Raw genomic sequence first — 23,336 nt, 5'->3', positions numbered from 1 at the left:
TGGGCTCTGTCTTGATGGAGGTCTTCAAACAAAGCTGGACATAGGCTTTTCCTTTACCTCAGTCCATCCATTCCTTTCGCCTCCTCCTTTAAGTTCTTTCTCTTCTTTCCCTCAGACTCTGCCAGTCACTCTGTCTGGTTCCCTCTCCTCTCCTTTCCTTTCCTTTCCTCCCTTTCAACTGTGATGGATTTTAAGGAGTGACGGACACACTCCTTAACCAGATTCCACTTCCACACATGTACGACATATATAGGCAGCTGTTGTTCGTCCAAGAACCAATGCTTGGGAGATGAGATCCACTTCTGGTACCCAGCCTGCAGACAGAGAAACACAGCCTTACAACCTTGTACCCTGTAGAGAAAATAAAAACAAAACTCAGCAATTTTCACAATCTATACTAGTTGCATATTATTTAGAGTTTCGTCATATTGCGCACTTACGGGCCGTGTCAGGTCTACTGGGTGAAAAGATGTATTTTTAATCAGGTCAGGAAGAGTGATTTAGCACTGCCGTGGAAATGTGCTGTAACTTTTATTTGTATACTATGTACAAGGAATGAGATTTGCAAAGAATTTTATTGCAAAAGAGATGGGGGAGCTAACCAAGTATTTTAAAAGGGTAAACAACCTCTCTCTATGGACACCAGAGTAAATTCTTCCAAAGGCAGTAGAAATGAATGGGATCCACCAAAAGTCCAAAGAAGAACAGGGAAAATTAGAAAGAAACGTGGACAATTATCACTAGAAAAGGATATGAAAACCCAGTTCAGCAAAAGGATTCTGCTTGAGAAATGCAGAACTGATCGAAAGTAATTAGCATGATTTTAAGTATCCTCTTAAAATACATTGCAAATTTCTCTGCTCCCCAAGAGAGCAATACGAACTCTCTGCAAGTAAAACATGAATCCTACAACTTACTAAGTAGCAGACAGAATTATTTAGCAAGTCCTGAGTCCTCTAGGCTAAAAGAAGTGGGGGGGGGATAAGCGAGGTGGGCAAGAGCTGTCTAAAGTTTCAGTCATATTTACCTATTGGGTTAATAAATTGTGATCCTGACCTTCAGCAAAAGTCAATATCTCCTGATTATTAAATGTATGCACCCTCTACACCTTTCTTATTTGCCCAGGTTCATCATATAATGAGTCAACAGTTTGCAGCGGCAACTTTGCCTTAATTGCAAATGTCTGGACAGAGGAATCGTACATCTCTCAAAGACTCAACTGAATTGGCTTTAAACCTGACACACTCAGGAGCTGGTATGGGGGACTTAAAAGAAATGGGGGAGAAATTCTCTCTCTCTGTGTGTGTGTATGTGTGTGTGTGTATACCACAGCCATTTTTAAATCACATTATGCCTTTAGGATGAGAAACCAGGGGGTAGTATCTTCTAGGACTTACAGTTTGAAAATGGCAGTAAGATTTGCTTGATTTGGGGGGAAAGAATAAGAAATGGCTTGTTTTGAATGAGGTAAATGTTTGATGGCATGTTGACATTGTATGTTTTTCTTCTATGGATGCTGGAGTAGTTTTTCCAGAAATATTTTTTTGTGTTACGTGTTTGGGAAACAGGTTGTTGTTTTAGGTTAAGGGGAAAGTCTAGCACATGCTCTTTGTTGTTGTTCAGTCGTTCAGTCGTGTCCGACTCTTCGTGACCCCATGGACCAGAGCACGCCAGGCACGCCTATCCTTCACTGCCTCCCGCAGTTTGGCCAAACTCATGTTAGTAGGTTTGATAATACTGTCCAACCATCTCATCCTTTGTCGTCCCCTTCTCCTTGTGCCCTCCATCTTTCCCAACATCAGGGTCTTTTCCAGGGAGTCTTCTCTTCTCATGAGGTGGCCAAAGTACTGGAGCCTCAACTTCAGGATCTGTCCTTCTAGTGAGCACTCAGGGCCGATTTCCTTGAGAATGGATAGGTTTGATCTTCTTGCAGTCCATGGGACTCTCAAGAGTCTCCTCCAGCACCATAATTCAAAAGCATCAATTCTTCGGCGATCAGCCTTCTTGATGGTCCAGCTCTCACTTCCGTACATTACTACTGGGAAAACCATAGCTTTAACTATACGGACCTTTGTTGGCAAGGTGATGTCTTTGCTTTTTAAGATGCTGTCTAGGTTTGTCATTGCTTTTCTCCCAAGAAGCAGGCGTCTTCTAATTTCGTGACTGCTGTCACCATCTGCAGTGATCATGGAACCCAAGAAAGTGAAATCTCTCACTGCCTCCATTTCTTCCCCTTCTATTTGCCAGGAGGTGATGGGACCAGTGGCCATGATCTTAGTTTTTTTTGAATGCTCTTTACCCATGAATTTATGACATATTTGTCATTTTTATGAAAAGATTTGGCAGAAACCATTGCCTAGCCACAGCAGAATATGCAAGTTCATTGACTAACACTGGCATTTTTCTGGCCAATGTTAGTCAATGGACTTGCTCATTTTGCTGTTGCTAGGCAATGGCTTCTGGCCAATCTTAGCCTCTGAAACCATAGAAGTTTGTTATTGCTAGGCAAGATACTTGGAGACTTGGTGTCAACCTTGTACAGTTCAGGTAGGTCAAGAGATCAGACGTTAGGTGTGAAAGGCAAGGAGAAGAAATCACAGGAGATGAGTAGAAATAATTTGAGAGGCATAGAGGAAGCGGAAAATATCTCTGAGGCACACAGTGGCTTGATTACTGGTGGGAAGCTTCTGAAAGCATAGGAGAGCCTTCAGGAAAAAAGGGAGAATGCTGACTTTCCTATTGCAGCCTTTAAATCCTAGACTTGCCAATTGACCTGAAACCCCCAAGGTGGGCCTGTTCCTGAGCCTTTAACAACCGCACAATGTACAGAAATTATCCAGGGTGTTTGTAGGACATGGCAACCAGCTAATACCCCATGCTAATACCACCCAGTGAACACAGCAGCCTAGTTAGCAAAATAGTTGGCAACCCTTCTTTCTAATCTTACTTCACCCAATAAATTTGACACTCAATAGATATAGGATTAGCTGGATGCGACTTCTTGCTCTTAAATGGTGTGTGATTTCTTATTAAGGAGCTATTTCTCCCTTTGTAACTTTCAGTCTGCCTAATGAGAGAGTTGCAGGCTTCTCAAAAAGTAATCAGATTCAATTAACAAACAACCTTCTGGTTTAACACATCACTTAAGGGCTTTCCATGTTTACTTGAGCTCCAAAATGCCAGGAAATTACAGCTGTTAAATTACTGGGATCCCACTGGAATCAACTGTGCTACTGGGAACTTTGCAGTGCAGCTGAACTCTGTGAAAAGCAGGGCTTGAAGTCAGCACCAGCCACCTGATAGGCTGATCTCAGTGGAGATCTGAAAGCAGGACTTGAGGTCAGCACCAATCCACTTGGATTGCCCTTTGCAGTGTGGTTTGAATTCAAGACACTCTACAGAGGAAAGAGTGGGTCACCTGACATCATGCTGACATCAGGTGATTGACAGTTGGGCAGCCTTGTCCACCTATCAGAATGGCCCACCAGGGGATAGGGCAACTCAGAATCCCGTCTGCTGACTGTAAGATGTCTCCCACCCCTGTATTAATGTGTAAGGGTTTTTGGTTGTTGTTTGGTTAAATTGAGCTACATTTTTTTTTGCATACTTATCTTTATTAAAGTTTTTTTTAATAAAACAAGAAAAAGAAGGGAGAGGAAAAGGGAAAGAAGAAGAGGAGAAGAGAAGAGAAGATGGGATTCTGATTCTCTGTCAGTTACATAAAAAGAATTATTCAAAACATTCACAAATTGAGCTACACTTAGAAGTACTATTCAGGTACAGCTGGAGACAAGATGGCTCAGAATTTATGACAGGGTAGCTAGTACGATGTCCTACAGATATTATTGGACTGCAGTTCCCACCATCCCTGGCCTTTGGCTATGTTAGCTAGGACTGATGGAAGTTGTATTTCAACCATGTCTGGAGGGCAGCATGTCAGGTACCTCGGGTTTATGAAGTGCCAAATTCAGGTTTCGAAATTTGGGGAGTGCTGCCTTCCTTTCCTGCCTCCTCTGCTTCTCATCAGAGTTTTCAAACTAGAGAGACTTAGATGTGAGGGGAATACATGAATGAAGCTCAGCAAGGAAACAATTCTCTCATTAGCTATCCATATTTCAAACTGTTGCTAAGGAATTGTGCCATCAAAGGGGGGGGGACAATGCTGACGAGCAGAAGTTAGATAAAAATGGAAGGCCATGTAGTTTTGTGGCTTTTAAATAAATAACTCACGGACATGTCAGTCACTTCAGCATCCGTCTAAGTAGGGCTGCACAGTAGACTTGTCACATTTATTTTTAGGTCACTCTCAGAATGGAAGACTTGTGGATAAATAGGCTTGTCAATGTATTATTTGAACATTAATGGCAGAAGCTTGAAATTAATGGCTTTTCAAACCCAGTACTGGCTATAGGTGGGTAGCCATGTTGGTCTGCCATAGTCGAAACAAAATAGAAAATTCTTTCCAGTAGCACCTTAGAGAGCAACTGAGTTTGTTCTTGGTATGAGCTTTTGTGTGCATGCACACTTCTTCAGATCCACTGAAACAGAAGTCACCAGATCCTTAAATATAGTGAGGGAGTGGGGAGGGGTATTACTCAGAAGGGTGGTGGGAATGGGTGATCAGCTGATAGGCGTGGAAAACCTGTACTGGTTATTCAACATAGTTTCATTTGCTAGACCTAGGATGGAGAACCTGTGGCCTTCAGAGGTTGTTGCAGTGCATGTCCCATTGTCCCTGACCATCTGTCATGGGGATCGGAGCCTGACAATTTCCAGAAGGCCACAGATTCACCATCCCTGAAATAGACCAACAATATACAGGTTGGTAATTTGTACTTGGAATGCCTCTGCCCAAATGCTTCCAGTAACATATTGATACTTGTGTTATAGTTGATTAACATACAGAACAAATGGCTCAGTTATCCAATGGGTGGGCTGTTTCTAAGCCAGAGGTTTGGTATGAGGGAATTTTAAAAAAATGCCATGCCACATAACTGCAGTGAAAAAGGAAGAAGCAAATGTCTATACAGTACAGCAGTGCAGTTCACTGTACAGGAAGGCCATGAAGTTATTTCCAGTGTTTTCTATGACAATAATAATAATAATAATAATAATTATTATAATTTTATATGCAGCCCACCTGACAGGGTTATCCCAGCCACTCTGGGCAGCTTCCAACACATCTAAAAACATAATAAAATATCCAAACATTAAAGGGCTGTCTTCAGATGTCTTCTAAAGGTTATAGTGTTGTTCATCTCCTTGACATCTGATGGGAGGGGATTCCACAGGGCGGGCACCACTGCCTGGTTCCCTGTAGCTTCATGCCTCATAGTAAGGAAATGACCAGAAGACCCTCAGAGCTGGGCCTCAGTGCCTGATGCTTCGACATCAGAGGTTGAGGCACTTCTTCGGGTATACAGGGTCAAGGCGTCATCTCGAAATGTTTAGATGGTAGGTTCTGCTCATTTAAACTTTTGATGGGCGATATCACTTTGGTTTATTGGATATATACAAAGTGGAAGTTTCAAAGAATGAAGGAGGGAGGACAGCATTCCTAGGTACTTTGTTCTCTAGAAGTTTAAAGTTGTAATGAAGTGCACGTATATGAAAACTGAGTGAACATCTTGTCAATTCACTAGCCAAGAACTAAAACCACAGAAGCAAAGGAAAACGCAGTTACAGAGGAAATGGGTTGTACAGTGTGTTTTTAACTCCAGTGGAGAAACACATGGAGGGTGAAGGAGAAAATGAGTTAAGAAGATTTCCTGTAGAGATACATATCTAAAGGCAAACCTCACGTTGCCCCCTAAATGCAGCTTTTACGGTACTAAAATGTCATGATGATAGTCTCTTAATTAAAAAATATATTTTTGGAGAAGGCTGAAGTACCATTTGCCTGTGTGCGTGCTTTAAAAAGAAAAAAAGAAAAGAAAATATTCTGCATTTGCTGTATAAGTAGACCATAAGACAGCTAGGAAATCGATATGCAGCATGCCATTTGGAGAGTGGCAAAACAAGGAGAGTAATGAAGTATACCAAGAATTTAGAATTAGCTGGGCAGGTGGTTTGGAGAGTGTCTAGCCCAACTGCATGTGGGACGTTGGAACTTCAGCATCTGTGACAGATGGTTGTCTAGGCTGTGCTAAAACACCTCCAGTGAAAGAGATCCCACCATCTCGGTCACAACCACATACATTTAAAGCACATTTAAATCCCTACACCCAAGAATCCTGAGAACAGGTTTTTTTTTTAAGGGTGCTGGGAATCATAGCTTTGTGAGGGATAAACTACCATTCCCAGGATTCTTTGCGAGGAAGCCATGACTGTTAAAGTTAAAAAAATGTGCATTAATGTATGGTGTGGATGTGGCTCCAAAGCAGTAAGTGCCCCTGTCACACATTCTTAGTATTAGGTAGTTTCTTCTGATGTTTATCCAAGATCTTCTTCCACCCCATCCATAGTATCTACCCATCAGCTGTAATCCTCCTCTTTGGAACAAAAGAGAACAAGTCTGCTCTGTCTTCTGCATAGCAGCCCTTCAGATGTTTGAAAACAGCTGGCATGCTTTCCCTTAATCTTGTAGTCTCCAGGCTAAAAATTCCCAGCTCTTGTAGGACTTCCTTTCTAGATCACACACCATGATGTTCTCCCGCCTCTGGTCACCCTCTTTAGGGAAGGGCATACCGCTCAGCATGATATCCTGGAATTACAGTAGCCATCCTGTCTTCTGATGAGATCCCAGAATGCCCTGTTATGGTGTGAGCCAGCTGGTTTGTGCCAGACCAAAATATGCTTGTTCCCTGGTCTCATGCTCTTGTGCAAATCACCTGGTTCCTGCAAGAGTCCGGGACTCAAAAACAAGCACCCCGTTTTTGATCAGTGGTTTGTTGGAGGGTATGGAAGGGGTGGGGAGTTCTACATGGCTCAAAGGTCTGGAAACTATGGAGTATGTTATGTACTGTGAACACTTCTTTCTCTCTCTTTCACTGCCCATTTACAGCATGAGGGACAAGCTGGCCCTAATTTGGCTTTTCTATTATGCTTTGCCAGAAAATTCTGCCATTATAGAAGAAGAAGAAGAGTTTGGATTTGATATCCCGCTTTATCACTACCCGAAGGAGTCTCAAAGCGGCTAACATTCTCTTTCCCTTCCTCCCCCACAGCAAACACTCTGTGAGGTGAGTGGGGCTGAGAGACTTCAAAGAAGTGTGACTAGCCCAAGGTCACCCAGCAGCTGCATGTGGAGGAGTGGAGACACGAACCCGGTTCCCCAGATTATGAGTCTACCACTCTTAACCACTACACCACACAGGCTCTCAGAGAGAATTGCTTCCTCTGCAGATGTGACAGGACACAGAACAACCCTGGCTTTTGGGATGTTTTGTTCTTCCCCAATCCTGCCTAATCTGGGAGCCCAGCTCTCGTTGAGGAAGAGGCGTACATTAAATGTGAAGACAGAAGATGCAGTTCAGGTCGCATCTCCTTGTTTTCCCTACAGGTTACCAATGCGCACAAGCACATCCAGGCATTGATTCAATGCTCAGAGCAAAATGTACTGATGCAATGATGCTATCACGGCAAGATCAAACACAGGAGAAGCTTCCCGTCCTTCTCGCACCATGGCACAAAGGCAGGCAATTTCCTTTCACCTTTCCTCTTTGCCTTGCCATCACTCCGGACATTTCAAGTACTCAGGTTGCACAAAATGTAATAATTTCTCATGTAGTTATTGCGGTAACGTGACTTTTTTCCAGAGGGGGTATGCCAATACAGCTCTTTGCCAAGGGTTCAAGGGACCCTAGGTGTGCCTCCGGTCGCCTAGCCTAAGCATGTTTCCACAGCCAAGCTGTATAGCAATGGAAACAAGGGCATAGGATTTGAAATCTGTTCAGAACAAATTCATAGGCAGAAGCGGCTAGGGAAGGAAGTCCAGAAAAATCCTGTCTTCCTTCCTTAGTTAAATGGCATAAACAACTCAGCTGTCCAAGCCATGTCAGCATAAAGTCTTAAAACCCACCCTACCTTTATCATCTCCAACAAAGAGAAAAATGTTTATAATAATATATATATTGATTTCTGCTTTTTGGATCAATGGCAAGATTTACTGCTCTACTTTTGAGTCAATTTTAACCTCTTCGGGTCACCAAACCTCCATATTGATCCCAACAGGAGCCAATATCAGCTTATTACTTACCTCCGTGTTTAGACACCTGCCACAAATTCTTATGAGAGCTTTCACTCTCACCTTCCCCACCCACTTCTGTACAAAATAAGAGTTATATTTTTTTCACATATGCAGCCAGTGGGGGCCAGACTTCTGACTCTGTGAATTTCATGACTTCTTGTTTTTTTAAAAGGTTTCATTAAGAACTCACAAGCTCACCCTCTTCGGTGATTAATATCCTTGCCTAAGTAAACATGTTTCTGATCGATATGTTATTCACCTGCCAAATCTAAAACATGTTACCCAAACTGATGCCACATAGCCACATATTCCATATATTGCAACATGGTCAGATGGGTGGGGTACAAATAATAATAATAATAATAATAATAATAATAATAATAATGGTGTTGATTGTTTTGAAATGTTTCTGACTTCACTCCACCCTCTTTCTCTCTGTGTGCAGATGAGCCAGCCAGTATCTTCATTCTCCATAGATCAGGACTATGGTTTAATTGAAAAGGGTAGAGTTGGCAGGTATGTCATGTCAACTCTCTAAAAACAGAGACTTGCATTGATGGCCATATGCACCCGAGGTGACAGTTTTCCGTGTCTTAAAGCAGAGGAAAGAGGGATGTTCTAGCAAATACACTACCTCGTGGTTTGGGCTAAAATAAAGATAAGAATAGGGACACGGGTGGCGCTGTGGGTTAAACCACAGAGCCTAGGGCTTGCTGATCAGAAGGTCAGTGGTTCGAATCCCCACGATGGGGTGAGCCCCCGTTGCTTGGTCCCAGCTCCTGCCCACCTAGCAGTTTGAAAGCACATCAAAGTGCAAGTAGATAAATAGGTACTGCTCCGGCAGGAAGGTAAACGGTGTTTCCATGCGCTGCTCTGGTTCGCCAGAAGCGGCTTTGTCATGCTGGCCACATGACCTGGAAACTGTATGCCGGCTCTCTGGCCAGTAATGCAAGATAAGCGCCACAACCCCAGAGTCGGACACAACTGGTCAGGGGTCCCTTTACCTTAAAGATAAGAATGGCAAAACAAACAAACAAAGGAAAGAAAGACAGAATTTCAATGTTACCCAGCAATTCACAGGTGATGAGATATAGGTTAAGTGGATGTGGCTTGACTCCCCCTGCACACAGTTAAGTCATATTTTGAACTTTCAGATATTCAGTTGCACTGTAAAGTTCCATAGTTTAATTATGTACTGTGTGAAGAGGTTCTCATATCTTTCTCTAGAGTGCCACCTGTTATGGAAGGTTTAGAAGAAACACTAGTTGGGAAGCAGGTGAAGAACTTCATTGATTCTCTTAAACAGAGAGCAGAACAGATACAACAAACTCCTAGTTTCCTCGGCTACAACTAAATCCTGTGCCACCTAGTGACTAATCTATATAATGGGTCAGAAGGTCAGTAGTTTGAATCCCTGCAACGGGGTGAGCTCCTGTTGCTCTGTCCAAGCTCCTGCCAACCTAGCAGTTCAAAAGCACACCAGTGCACGTGGATAAATAGATACCATTGCGACGGGAAGGTAAATGGTGTTTCCATGCGCTATGGTTTCTGTCATGGTTTAGTCATACAGAGTACATGACCCGGAAAACTGTCTGTGGACAAACACCGTCTCCCTCAGCCTGGAAGCGAGATGAGTGCTGCAACCCCATTGTTGCCTGTGACTTAACTTAACCAACCAGGGGTCCTTTACCTTTTTACCTTACAAAAATCCTGTGCCACCTAGTGACTAATCTATATAATGGGTGGTATCCACACACCACCTTTCTGAAGCATCCCAGGCTGGCTTTTGAATGCCATCACTGAGTGACAAGCAACTCCAGAAAGTTGTACCTGTCTCCTCTGATTAGCGTCTTCAAGTGTTCTTCAGTACAGATCTAGAGGGTGGGCTTGACTGCTTATATAGCTCTGGTAAACCTAATAGACAGGATCCTGTTATGCATGCAGTTCATTCTGTGCTCGGGGAAAATATTGTGCCTTGTCATCCTTAGCCAAGTTTAAATTGACATTTTTATCACACGACTGCTGGCATGGTGCAGCAGATTACTTGCTTGTGTCTCTGATCGGTTGGCAGTAATTTAAACAGAGGTTGCCTGATTAAAAATCAGATGCCAAAAGCCGTACCAACAGCAAAATTGCCAAAGGCAACTCAAGTCACAAAGAGAGGAAGGAGAGGGAATTAAAGCTAGACCTTCACGAGGAACTCAAGTGCGCAGAATGTGTATCGCACACATGTGTGTGCAAAAATAAAAACAGGCACAAATCATGCATTGTCCTTTTATACCATATCATAAAAAATGCTACTAATTAAAACTTTGCAGGTTCAGTTGGTCAGGTTTCATGGCTGGATGCCTTCTGCAAGAGCATGCTCCAGCCGGCATTTATGAGATTAATTTGTAAGCTCTTCAGATTCTGAATCTCCAAGGTTTATGCTGCCTGTGTGCTGTTTGCATAATGCAGTTTTATAGTGCTAAACCGCTATCTATAAAGGGATTATTTTCATTTTCAGCACATTAAAGATCTAGTGCAATTCACAGATACCACACTGTGCTTATGCCAGAGATAACAGGTAAAATGCCTCTTGTTCTGATTAGCTGCAAAGCTAACATAAGATCATGGATGTCTCGAGAAAGAATATTGCCCTGCTGAAATTAATTCCCCAATGGTTTTATTAAAGTCTGCAAATTGCATTATTTCCCCATCATATTTGAAAGTCTTCACTCCCTTAAAGCCTGCTCTAACCCGTGGCTTGCTGTCTTCCCTGGAGTGTCTAGACGTGGTGTCTTAGATTTATGTGTGTGATCTCAGTGTGTTACAACATCACTGACTAATGCATTATTACAATACTTACATATACTCCCAAGTGCAACAGTATTGATTAGAAAATCACCAATCTGCATATTCATACCATCTGTGCTAAAGAAAAGCAAAACATTACATGATAATATTGGTCTTGTTTGGAAGAAAAATTCAGAGGATGCTAATAGAACAAATGGGGATTCAGTTTGAGTGTGCTCGATTGTGGTGTGTGTTGTTTGGAATTGCAAAACAGATTTACACTAATACCTAGGAGGATTTAAAATGGCACCATTTCCTTGGAATTTACAGCATTGAAGGAAGGTTTGGATAATAAAGTGCAAGGAGAAAATGTAAGTGTTCTTGAAATTGGATTGGAACAGCAAAAGCAACAAGTGAAAGATACATTTTAAGAGCTTGTGGTTTGAGTAGTATTTAATGCCAAGAAACCCGCAATCGGGAGGAGTTCCCTCATGGTCAGAAGCTGGAAGTGAAGCTTGCAAAAGATGGATGAGACCTCACTTACTGGGCCAGAATCCTTCTAAAAGATAGGAATCTGCTTATCTTTTGATTGATTGCTCAGCTTGATACTTTATTTATAAAGTTTGACTACAAACCCATAAATCAAAGAAAAACACATCACAGGTTCAATTTGGGGGGCATTGACATCCTGCCATCTTTGCAACAGCACAGAATCCAAAGGTCAAGAGATGGGCGGGGGAGCAGCTCTAGCAGCTGGGTAAGTATGACAGAACACTTGAATGAAAATCCCTTCTCTAAATAAAGGAAATAGTGTGCTCCCCAGCATATAGATTTCTGTGCATGCGCAACTATGCATTCTGTTATCTACTCATGAGCTGAGAATTTGTGGCCAACCATTCCTCTGTGTTCACGTTCGTTCTCCAGGATCTGAGAACTGTGGCAAAACATGCTCTCTTTATGGAATTTATCCACTGGTTCTCAATAGGTTCTCAGGATGGATTCCTGGTATGCACTCTTGGGATGATAATCTGCATATTTCCTCAGTGGATCTACCGAGTGGTGCCTCAGTTTGGATCTACAGTGGTACCTTGGTCTACAACCATAATCCGTTCCAGAGGTCTGGTTGTAAACCAAAACAGGTTGTAACCCAAGGTGCGTTTTCGCCAATGGGGCCTCCAAAAAAATGGGTTGTAATCCAAAAGAAAAAAGAAAAAAGGGTTGCAATCCCCCCAAAAGGGACACGTACTTCAGGGTTAGACATGGTTGTAATCCAAAACGGTTGCAAACCAAGGTTCCACTGTATTCCAATCCAGCTTTAAGCCATGTTGTGGACCAGAAACAGCCTTGGTCACCCTGGTGGATAACTTATGTATTGTTGTTAGTTCTCCTGAACTTCTTAGGAGTATTTGATTACGTTAACCATGGTATCCTCATTGAGTGACTGTCTTCATCTCTCCCTGCCTTCTCCATTATAGCTGTGTTCCCCATCTAAGTTGTTTGCTCTCTGTGGGACAGAGGAAGAGGTGGGCGAGCAAGCAACAGGTGGCAGCAATGATGCACCTGAGAAGAAATTCCTGTACTCTGCTGACTTCAATTCAAACCAATGATGTACAGGGTTAGTTGTGCTTCCAGCAAGTCTGCTTTAGGCAGGCATTGGCTGTGGTTCAATGTTCCTGACAGGGAACTCCAAAGCACAGCCAATCCTGGCAGGATTGCTATTACCACCAATCAGTGCTGGCAACGAGCCTTTGCAATTGCTCCTCAGTGGTTGTGCCTCCACCTTCCTCACACCTGACATCACCTGCAGCGTCAAGTGTGATACTGGTTTGCACAGTTGGAGTCAAATCAGGACCAATGCAGACCTAATTTGGTCTGTTGGTCAGACTGCCTGAACATTTTGTCTCCTCCCCTTAAAATTCCCACATATCTGACTATTGTGGAGAGACGAAGGCGAAATCAGGGACTCTAACTTGTGCAACTTTAAAGTATTTTATTTTAGTTATCTTTTATTCTTCAGGCTATTTTTCTCCCTTTCTTTGGAAGCTACGACTGCTGGAGGAAGTGGAGAATCCAGAAAAGCAACAAAAGAAATCCTAGCCTGCTCTTCCATGCAGTTTCATGCTGCCAGGTCAGTGATTAACAAAGACAAGGTCCTACTGCAGGGAAGCTAAATGGAGTTCATTATGGGCAAAAGAGCTGCGGAGGCCAAAAAGGTGAGGCGACGTGAAACAGGATGAAATGAGAGACTAATAAGTGTGGGTTTCACTTCCTTAATGTAACCGTAAGGGTGGCTTTTAACTATCAGACGCTCGTAAGAATTATGGATAACAGCAATTCAGAGGAAATATTTTACACCATTATGAACTTCCATCATATAACGGTGAGAGAAAGCACCCTTGGCAACAGTGTTGGGCTAAAAGAACAGACGGCAACTTACTTAACACCAGGAAAGATAGTTTACCTTAACAGGGTTTGGCATAGCCCAAACTCTGGAATTACATGTTACAGGGTATTGCCATGTGCATCCAAAGGGAAAATTGGAGGACCATACCTGGCGTGGCTGAGAATCTGCTATGACTGGCAAGACTCTTTGCTGAACTCCTAGCTGAGGAACGCATTTCATCAGCTTTGGCTGGTGTGCCAACTGTGGCCCTACTGAGAGAGCTCTGATTTGGCCACAGCAACCCCTGTGTCTAGACACACCCAGGCTTGATTTTTATGATGTGCTCACTGGAGACTTCAGCAAGTTATTTTTGGAACCTCAGTTGCTCATCAGTTGCGAAGGACAAGGGTTATGTGATGCTTTGTGGAAGCTGCCTTTTGAATTTTGGTTAAGTTTAAATACGGGATACAAATAATACATTTTTTTAAAAAGGAACTTGAACTTGCAGCATTTCATAGCAGTGTTGGTTGGTCATGCAGTGAATCTTTGCATGACATCAGCAATACTTCTTTGTGGTATTTCCCACAGCTACACAAAATAATGGCTTAGCACCCTAGAGACGGAGTCCTTAGTTTCCTCAAAGTTCATCTCATTCCAGCTTAGACCAGGAGTCATCTTCTCCTGGATATATCGCTGTTAAGCACCAAATTGCCATCCACTGATTATTGCTCATCTGTTCTGCAGCCTTAAAACCATGCTAAAATAACAAAAGGGGGAGACAGATGCCTTATATTGAATCAAACCATTGGCCTATCAAGCTTAGGACTGCCCACTGTGACTGACAAAGATCTCCAAGGTCGTAGGCAATAGCCTTTCCAAGTCCTGCTATTTGAGATCTGTAAATTGAGATGGTAGGGATTACACGGACCTTATAAAATGTGAGCTTCACACTAAACTATGGCTGCTGCCCTAAATCACCCCTTGTCAACCCATATAACATTGTTCATCCAGTGACTCATCTTAGCCATGTAGTTCTCTTTTTCTGTTAGCATGTCTCCTTGGCCAAGAGAACATCTTAATCCGTGAAATAGAACTGACATTCTGGTTTATCCCTCAGTATTTGGGGGGGGGGGATTCATTTGAGAGGACTGACATTTTCAGCCTGATTCAAGATCCCTATGAAAACAAGAAGTGGACTGATGTGCATAGTCTGATTCGCAATTATTATTATTTTCACAATTCTGCCACACTTCCTCTAACTTCCTCTAAACTGCATCTGCCCGAGGTCCTTTACGGCCAATGCCTCAGCTCAGAAAGCAATCCGATACATTGACTTCTGCTACCGGCCAGCTGGAGGCCTGTTGTAATCAGGAACAGGAGATCTAGAGTAGACAGATGACTAATTTACAACGCTGTGTAGATGGATTAGGCAGCAGTCTGTTGAACATTTGTCAAGATAATTTGGTTTCCATGGAAACGGGTTGTCACAGAAGCTCACATGACAGTGATGGGGAATTTAAACAGGTGCTTGTCTTCAGGCTGGATGGGCCCACAGGCAGTGGAAATTGGAACGGTGTGCTGTTAAGTTTCTGCAATATATTGCAGAATATCCAGCTGCCTGTTGAAAACTGAACTGACTTGGAACTACATTGCATCTACAGTCCTGTCACTTTCCCATGCTGGAGTTGGTGACAGTTAGTTTTCAGAGTGTTCTCACTTTGTCTAGTTTGGCACTCTGCTCTCCCCATTTCCCCTTTAATCGGCCCAGTTAACTTTCACTATGCATAATTAAGACCAAGTTTGGTAGATTAAAACAGAGCACTTTCGTGTCCCTTCCACTTAATTAGGGCTTCATGACTGTAACCACTTAAACAGCTAAGGCAACACATTTTGCATGGATAAAGCTCAGCTCTTACATCATGATACATGCTTTGACTGTCAGCTGCCAGATCAAAGTAGATCTCATTGCAAGATGACTTAAAATAATCAAGAGTCACTTGCTATAGCAGAAGCTGAGTAGCTCAGCTCTAAGGTCTTACAAAGAGAACTCACAGGAAGTGGACAGCTCAGAATTTACAAGCAGGGGAAATGAGGTTTAAATCTACTGATTAGTCTTGAAGAATGGGTTCTAATGGATGTTTTTGCTTAGGATGCATCTAGGAATTTTGACTTAAATACCTCTAGGCAAACAACTTAAATGAAAACAATTATTAAAATGCCAAGCCTGATTTTTATTTTTGGTACTGAAATCATATATTTTTTAAGTAATGAGGTTCACGTGTGGTATGATGGGTAGACATTTCTCTAAAGTGATTTTTGTTTTAATTGAACCGTTTGCACTCGATATTCTTCTGCAAGATCGGCCATTGAAATAGGTTGTTTAGGAGAAATGAAACAGCAAACCTGAATGGGAAGGCATTGGGGAGACAATTGATTTTCAGATGTAAGATAAGTGCAAAGAAAGAAAAGGACAATGGAATCCTAAATAAAAATCAACAATTTCTAAAATGGTTTAAAATGGCACTTGAAGGTTGGAAAGAGTACATGATAAACACACAGCTCTTTACTTGTTAAGGAAATTGGAGAAGCTTCAGAGCAACAAAATGCACATACAGGAAAGGGGACACACTTGCATTAAGGCAAATCAAACATCTGAAACTGTTTTGAGATTCTCTGTAGTTGGGAATTTGCTCCATAAACGGGAGGGTAGTTGAAATACCTAAACCCACCCGGACTCTGTGATCATCTGAGGCCCTTCTTCGTGTGCCTCCTCCACATGGGCGAGCCTCTTCTGCGGTGGCTCCCCATTTGTGGGATGCTCTCCCCAGGGAGGTTCAGCTGGCAACTTCATTATACACCTTTAGGCACCAGGCAAAATGCTCCTCTTCAACCAGGCCTTGGCTGATTGAAATCCGATACTCTTTTAAATGTGTAGGGGGGGGGGAAAGGTAGGGTATTATTTTGTTTAACTATTTTTTATTTTTTTTTTTTTTTTTTTTTTTATTTATTTTGTGCTTTCACCTTGTATTTTCATCTTGTGACCGTCCTGAGATCTTTTGATAAAGGGTGGTATATAAATCTGTTGTTGTTGTTGTTGTTGTTGTTACCCCCCCTGAAGCTCTTTATTTGTTCCTCTTTGCTGTCAATCAAGTATCACAAAATAGTGTGCAAGCATTTGAGTTCTGCAGCACTTTTCATCAGGCTAGATTAGCGGTCCCCAAACTTGGAGTTGTTTTGGACTACAACTCCCATCATTCTTTGTTAGCAGGACCAGTGTTCAGGGGTGATGGGAACTGTAGTCCAAAAACAACTGGAGACCCAAGTGTGAGAAATCCTAGGCTAGGTAGTAATGTGGGCAGGGTTGGCCATTGTCGAATCCACAGGGTCTGTATCTCCAAACTGCTAGGTAAAGCTACCCTATTTAGCTTTTTTGCCATCACACCATCTCACCTTTGCTAACATAAATACTTCCTAGTTCCTGTCGATTCCTATCTTCCACCTGTCAAGAAATCTGCACGCTTTGCTTAAGGATGAGGAGAGGCCTGAGCAACAGTCTGTTCTTGTGTTGCCAGAGATTAGGAATCAGCCAAATTATACTTCTTGTTTTGATACCTGCATAGTACTAAAAAGAACCCTCATTTGAATTTTTGCTGCCTCTTCCCCATTCCATTTTTAAGACTGTGAGCGCATGTAGACTCCATGCTTTCAATATCAACCCCCACCCCCCAAAAAAGAAATAGCCACCACAACTGTTAAGTTGTGGGTGGACACAGCAGACGACACAGTGATTTCCAAAAAGCTCCTGTTTATTCTCAGGCTGGAACAGAAGTGAGCTGAAGGCCTCAGCAGCCTGCTTATATAGAACTCAGCTACAAAGCAACAGTAACAACTTTCCACAGTTAACCAATCCCCAAACGTCCCTTTACAATCCCTCTTTTGCATATGCTGACCTGAGTGAAAACTGCAGCAGAATGAACTATATACACACACCCCTAGTGGCCTAGGGTGAGAACTTCAATACATAACAACAACCATTTCTCTGTTTGCTAGCTAGCTAGTTTGATAAAGAGTTCTGAAAAACTTGAAAGGCTGCACACTATTTTGTGGTGTTTCGTTTTGTATAATAAAAATGGGGAGCAATATTGCCCCAACATGAGTTTTCTTACAGAACACGGCTAACCTTTTTTTTGCAATTAAATGAATACACGAGGTAAACTCAAAATAACTGAAAACTTTTGGCAAGCATTTGCGTACAGGATGCTGCAAAATGGTTAACAAGCTCATCTTACAAATCTGTGTGTCTGTGAACATGTAAATGTGTTTTTTCCCCATAGAAATTTATTGAGTTTTAACAACAATACCAAATACACACTACAAAATACACTACAAAACACTACAAAAACTACAAAACTACAAAAAATACAAAAATCATAACAAACAAACACTTATTCAACTATTCTTATCTTGTTCCTAACATTGTTTTTGGGACCTCCTCACATCCTCTCTTCTGCGTACATTTCTAATTATCTTTAGTAACTTTATAACATTATAAAATCTTCCTTCTCAACTAATCTTAATCTTTATAAACCATAAACATCATTTACCTATAATCTTAATCCTAATGAAAATCAACATAACACACTTCTACCTACTTCTTATGTCCTGTCTTAATATAACTTCTGACATTACTGTAGCCTTAAATGTCCTCTGATTTCAATTTCAAATGTCTATCTTTTCACGTCGTTTCAAATAGTCTTTAGATTTCTTCCAATCTTCATGTGAACATGTAAATTTGTGATGGATATTTGAAAGTTTGTTTATCTCTGATTATGCTGTTGAACTGTGAGCGTAATTTGATGTATCACCACAGCTCAGTTGCATTATATTTTCAGTGACCAGGATTCCTATAATTTCTTTTTCAATTAAAAAAAAAGCATTATACAAAGCAGAACTTGGATCCTTTAAATGAAATCAACTGGCTGTTATTTCAATCTTGCAACTGTAGATGTTATTTTTATGTACATACTCGGTTTTATGTAAAATGGCGTAGAGTATTGACTTTAAATGCTAAAATAAATATTGAACACAGTTTTCATGCTTATTTTATTTTTGTTTTGTTTTGTTTTATTAAAAAATAAAACAACAGAGCGGCAGCAGGGAGGTGAGATGGAGTCAAAGATCTAAATGATAACAGTCTTCAAGTAGTTTGCCCTCGCCTGGAGTTGAACAAAATTGAAAAGATCAAAGTTAGTGCCATCTCGTTCAAAGGTGAAATCTGAAGTGTTTAGGAGGATCAGAGAAAATGGAAATGCATGATAGTGGTTTGCAGCGCCTCCGGTCCATATCTATTAAGATACTTCATTTTCATTTGATATCTGCTTGTTTCTCATCTTACCACATCGATACAAAATTGGCCAAGGCTATTCCCAGATACAAAAAAAAAACTTGCAGGCGCTGAAAAGTAAACACCAGCAGAAGATTAAAAAAAAGGTTTTATTATTTGTTAAAAATGACTAAGATTTGCACATTAGGCGTGATATTCCTCTACAAAGTAGCATTCCCATTAACGAAGGAGAAGGAAGCATTAGCACATATCTCTCTGGAACATTAGCATGCTGTTGGCAAATGGAGATGTGAGGGGTTGTTGAGGGCAGGGCTGGTTGTAAAAACATCTGTACTTTGGACAGGGAAATGTAGATTTTTATTTGGGGGCCTTGCTCCCCTCCTCCCCTGCACTCCATAAAAATGTCCGTATGATTGATCTGCCCTGAATTATTATTTTACAATGAAATGCAGCTGCCCCCCCCCAAAAAATGTTCAAATGATGCTGTTTCTCTAGGGGGAAATATAATAAAAATAGGGACCCTTTCCACAAAAAAAGAGGAAAGAGCAATGCAAGGGGGGGGGAAGGCTTTTAAAGCTTTAAAGATACAGCAACCAGCAAAAAGCTTTTCAGGTGAAGGTTTCTTTCTTAACTCAATTTTGTAAGTAGATGAAAGCTAGACAGAGGAGGAGGAAATCCTGATGGGATATGCTACTCCTAGCTTGCAAAAAGGCTCAACGGTCCCTGAACAAAATGATGCCTTAATGGTTAGAAATGGCAAGTGGAGACTTAATATCCACCTCTCAATACAATTTCGAGGCATGTTACTGTTAGATAGCAAAACCGAAGGCAGAAATTTTTTATCTCTCCCTCCCGCTCTTGCACAATACATTGTTGTTGTTGTTTTTTTGTTGTTTCATATAGCCACATATATAATTTTCAAATGCCTCAGTAAGGCATGGGGTTTATAGCAACAGTTTTGTAGCACTCCAAAAAAAAAAAAATCCAGTGTTAACTATCCTAAGCATGTTTCCTTTTAAGTAAGTTCCGCTGTTTTTAGTTAGATGTTCGAAAAGCACGTCAAAGTGCAAGTAGATAAATAGGTACCGTTGGCAGGAAGGTAAACGGTGTTTCCGTGCGCTGCTCTGGTTTCACCAGAAGCGGCTTAGTCATGCTGGCCACATGACCCGGAAGTTGTCTGCGGACAAACGCCGACTCCCTCGGCCAGTAAAGCGAGCACCGCAACCCCAGAGTCGATCATGACTGGACTTAACTGTCAGGGGTCCTTTACCTTTTTAATCTCTACTAAGTGTACTCTGGATTGCAGCAGTATATTCTCAATCATAGCAAAATCATACTCAGCAGTTCCCCATAATGTCAGCCTCACCTATTTATTTTTTTTAAAAAAAGTCATGGCTTGGTATTTTTATTTATTTATTTATTTGTATACTGCCCTATACCTGCAGCTCTCAGGGCGGTTACAATATAAAAACACAATACACATAATAAAAATAATAACAGGAACAACCCAATAATGCATCCCCTCCCCAACACATTTAAAAGGGTACTGGATGCGAATCAGCCGAAGTCTTGGTTCAGGAGTGCACACCCCATGTTTATAGAACATTAAAATCAGATTTAAAGCACATGACTTCCCCCAAAGAAACATGGAAACTGTAGCTTGCTAAACGTTCTGGGAACTGTAACTCTATGAAAGGTAAACTACACCTTTGTTGGAAGCAATGTGCTTTAAATGTGCAGTCTGTCTGCAACCGAGGCTGCAAGCAGCTACCTCTTACAAAAAGGGGGAGAATGAAGTCTCAAATATTCTGCAAGCAAATGTACCAATATGGCTACTGGGTGACAATGGAAACTTAGACATAGGGCATTTGATATACTCTGCTGGCTGATCTGCAAACGCATCTGCACAGCAGGGGGTCATAACAAAAGAAGGTTCATTCATTTGACTCATTCATCTTAAGATTTAGTGTCAGGAAATAACGTAGTCCTGGACACAGCAGAGTGAACGCAGGTTTTCTGGCAGCTTCTGGCAGTAGAGCATTGACTGGACAGCACAACGCAGGAACTCAGCAACTCACTTGGATAACTATATACAGTATTTATTGAAGCAACTAGTATCCATAAGTTACTATGTAGACTTTGGAAATAAAAGAAACAAAAGTAAAACCTTTCCTCTCTGTCTCTCTCTCTCTCAACCTTCAGTAACCAAACTACAAACACCACACCACCACACAGCTCTCACACAGAGCTCATTCTTTAGGAACTCCTTAACCAGTCACAAGTTGTTGCTAAGGGTCTGGAGAGAGAGCAGATCTTGGCTTTCAGCCAACAGTTAATTGCCAAAAGGTAGATAGCTGACTTTCTGCACGTAGGCACTTTGAAATCTCTTCAGACTACAAGCACTACTCACGACGACATTAAAGTAATATCATGACTAAGTTATTTCTGGATTTAGACTATCTGCAGTCATATCTAGTGATTTTTTCTTGGGGGTACTCAGGGGTACACAGTACCAGCACCTTTCCCCCTGCATGTTAAAACTGTGGCACTTACCGTAACAATGCCAATCCAATCCAAGTAACTTTATTGTACTAGCCATTGGACATGACAGATCTGAATCCAAGAATAAATAAAGCAAAAGGGGTGTCATGACACAAACAATGGTATCTATTTAGATCTCTGCGTCTACCTTACAGTTCACTGCTATATTGTCCTGGGTCTTCTTTCTGATTTTTTGGTCACCAAAGCAAAAAGGGTGACTTTATGAGTCACTGAAGCATTTACATCACTAAGAAACCAAAGGACCTTCTCTGCCAGGGAGAGACATCTTTCCTGTTTGGACAGAAAGGTGAGAAATCTTCTCCTGGGTCCAATGTATCGTGGGCAATATAGTAAATAGTGCAAGATGTCTTCCACCTGCGGTTGCCCACTTATACAGAGTCTGTCTTTGTACGGTACCCTGTTATATCATCCGTCTAGGACGGCAGAGAGCATAGCTTGGAAACACAGCTCAGTAAAAGCGGATCTAAGTGAGGCTGGCAGGAGATTCAACAGGTATCTGGCTCTAAAATGCAATGTTTTTAGAAGGGGGAACCAAGGAGAGCATTGGGAGGTTTTGATCGCTTGCAGATCATGTAGTGATTCTGTCCAGTGGCACCAATTGCAACAACTTCATAGTGAGTACTGGCACCTTTTTTCTTAAAAAACAAGAAGCACTGGTCGTATCCATATTTAAATGTGGGAGAAAATCTAAGGAGACAATGATGAACTTTTTTGAAAGTCTGTTGTTATTTTTTTCACGGTTCCCATGGCATGCAGTTATAGTAACTTTCCTCTCTATCTTGCAATTTCTGCTGCCACAAAGCTCCTTTTTAAGGCTCAGGATATTGCTCCTGGATCTTTTTTCCCTCCCTTTACTCCCTCAACTAAAGAAGTTTCTATTTTCAGATCGCTAAGAGTGAATTCAGAGAACACACCGAAGTCTCATTCAGTTGTTTACCAGCTCATCATGGGCAAATTATCCCCCAATGACATCTAATACCCACATATACTAAACCATCATATTAAAAAAAAAAGAGTGCTGAAAGCTTCAGGTGTATATATTACCTTGAGATCATTTCAGTCACTGTGTGAAAAACATAGCCCTGTAAATCCTTCCATATAACTTGATAACTTGAACACGCTGCTCATTTGTTCTCTTTTGTGAAAACAGGGTGTTGATAGCTGCAGGGCCAAGGTCAGACATTTCTAGCCAGCAAGTTGCTATTCTGCAAGACCCATGGCCGGTTGGGTAGTAGGTGAGTCATTTCCTAATGACATTGTTCCTTTCTGTACTTGTATTTGTTATGGGTTACAAACTCTGATGATCTAATAAAGGGCTGTGACCATGAATTCCAACTGGCCGCCTACTGGTATTTCATGGAGGGACGAATGCAGCTGTAATGAATCCCTTCAATATAATGAAAAGTAGCTTCACAGCATTGCTCCACTTTCTCAGAACCCGGAGAAGGCAAGCGAGCGTCCTGCCGTCGTAAATTCAAACACATACAATATTAATATAGCTTATGGAGCCTAACATTTCCGTGAAATGTCACCATTATAAATAGACTGATCATGTTGGTTATTTGCTGGCAAATAATAATTAATCATGAAAAGTTAATCAAACACATCCCTAAAAAAAATATGTGACAGCCATAATATGGCGCCCATTCAGCCCACAGACAGACAGACAGACACACACTCACTCACATGTACTCCTTATTCATAGCTGCATGAATACAAAATGCCAATGATACTTCATCTTTAATACCTAAGGGATTTATAAGCATATTGCTTCAATAAAACCTGGTTCATCTGTACAGTGTGCAGCTCAGATATGCATATTTAATTACTCGGAAAGTAATTTACTTGTACAGATGGTGGTATTAGGGGTCTTACTTCAATTTAATTTACTTCTGCTGGTGAGAAATGTTATTTTGCTATGAATCTTTGCACAAAGAACACACTTTTATCATGGATAAATATAACGTGCAGTTTGTAATTAATATGCATGATTAATCTGATACATTCCCAATAAAGATTGGAACTGAAGTTGAACACAGCCCAGACGAGTTTGATGAAAGGGAATGTTAGAAGCACTCTAAATC

This window comes from Lacerta agilis, chromosome 6 (genome assembly GCF_009819535.1).
Source record: "Lacerta agilis isolate rLacAgi1 chromosome 6, rLacAgi1.pri, whole genome shotgun sequence".
NCBI lineage: Eukaryota > Metazoa > Chordata > Lepidosauria > Squamata > Lacertidae > Lacerta > Lacerta agilis.
The sequence above is the reverse complement of the archived record's forward strand: the minus strand, read 5'-3'. Positions refer to the sequence as shown.